Consider the following 2,500-nt stretch of genomic DNA (forward strand, 5'->3'; position numbering starts at 1 on the left):
GCCAATAATCGAGTTTCTTCTTTCCCTTGCACACAGATAGAGACTCCTCCATTGGCTACACCTTGCTGGTCCGAGTAATGAGGTTTCTGGCACTCCTAACACGGCGCTGTTTCATCAAGGACTTGGGGTTGCTTGGCAAGGGCCTTCAATCTCTTTTTTTCTTTTCTGTTTCTCTCTCTCTTTCACTTATTTTTCTTCACATTTCGCCCTTTTTTTTCCATCCACTGATATGTGTGTATATCTTTTGTTTTATATCGTATATATGTTATTTCTTTGAATATCAACGTTTAGCCATGTGTGTCTTTTTTTTCTTTCTTTCTTTTTTATTTCTATATCACCATAAAATCTGTCAGTCTGACCAATGGCTTTGACAGTATGTCTTCCCTTCCTCTTTCCGCGAAAGGCTTATCTCTTCAGACTATTTTTGTCGTGTTGTGTGTGTGGTGTTATATGTTGTGCTGTGAAAATAGTGCTTGTGTGTGTGTGTTTCTTTCTTTTCTGTTGTATTGTCTATATCACCGTAAAATCTGTCAGTCTGATCAATGGTTTTGACAGTATGTCTTCCCTTCCTCTTTCCGCGAAAGGCTTATCTCTTCAGACTATTTTTGTTCGTGACACTGATTTGCCAGAGAAAATCCTTCCGTTGTTTGCCTGTGAAAATAAGTCACCTTGGGTTAGCGTAGGTTGGGTCCAATTAACTCTCCATCTCTCATTAAAAAATATATAATAATATAATATATATAAAAAATGTGTATATATATAATATATATATATGTGTGTGTGGGTGGTGTGTGTGTGGTGTGTGTCCCCCAACCCCCCCCCCCTTTTTATACCATGTGATGTGTGTGTGTGTGGGTGTACATATTTTTTATCTTTCTTTATATATATTTATATATATAATATATATATATATATATATATATATATATATATATATATATATATACACATACATATGAATATCACAATATATATAATATATTACATATAATGAAGACACAATATATATAACTATATATATATGTAATTGTATACAGATCAGTATGTATTATATTTACATACAAGTATATATATATATAATATATATATATATATATATATATATATATATATATATATATATGTATGTATATACCTATATATATATATATATATATATATATATATATATATATATATATATAATATATATATATATATACCTATATATATATATATAATATATATATATATATATATATATATATAGCAGACGAATACATATATCAGTGTATCTATATATGTATATATGCATAGTGCATATGTATATATATATATAAATATATATATATATATATATATATATATATACATACATATATGAATATATATGAAGATATATATATATATACATATATATATAGATATTATATATATATATATATATATATATATATATAGTATATGTGTGTGTTGTGTATGTGTGTGTTGTGTGTGTGTGTGTGTGTGTGTGTGTGAGTGTGAGTGTGTGTGTGTGTGTGTGTGTGTGTGTGTGTGAGTGTGTGTGTGTGTAATATGTATACATATAAATATATGATATATTATGTATTATATATATATATATATATATATATAAATATATATATGTAATATATATATATATATGTATATAGTGTATTGTATATATGAAATATATGATATATATATATATATATATATATATATATAATATATATATATATAAATACATATATAATTATAAATTCATAGTATATATATATTATATATACATATGTATAATATATGTATAACACACACACACACCACACACACACACACACACACACTACACACACAACATATATATATATATATATCTATATATATATATATGTAATATAATATATATATTCTATATATATATATATATATATATATATATATATATATATGTACATGTTTGTATGCATGTATAATGTATAGATCTATATATGTATCATATGCACCTATACCCCCTATATATCAGTATTGTGTAGTGTGTCCGCCGAATGTCCCGCCGAATAAATCGATGTAGTGTGTTGTGCATTTAGGAAGACAGAGAGAATGATAGATAATTGTAGATATGCGCGTGTGTGCATGCGTTCGTGTTGTGTGTAATGAGTGTGTGCGTGTGGTAAGCCCGTGTAAGTGTGCGAGTGTGGCGCCTGGTGCCTGCGTGGTTTTATTAAGAGTGTATACTGATGTTTCTTGGTTCCCTGCCCTGCCGTTAAAACAGGAAACCATACTTTTTTGTTATTCACAAATCTACAATATCTACATAACTACCAATATCAACCTCATCCCCTCTCTTCCCACCACACACTCACCCGCACGCACCCTTTCCGAGCTTCGAATATTAACTGATAAGTACTACATACGCACCTCATAAGCCGTTCTAATTTCACTAAGCTATATATTACAATATGCCACCCACCAACTATCCACGAAGCGTAAGAATAGCTCGGTCTGGCCAAACGTAAAC

The sequence above is a fragment of the Penaeus japonicus genome, unplaced genomic scaffold, assembly GCF_977035675.1.
Source record: "Penaeus japonicus unplaced genomic scaffold, GWHDUDI00000001_assembly GWHDUDI00000016, whole genome shotgun sequence".
NCBI lineage: Eukaryota > Metazoa > Arthropoda > Malacostraca > Decapoda > Penaeidae > Penaeus > Penaeus japonicus.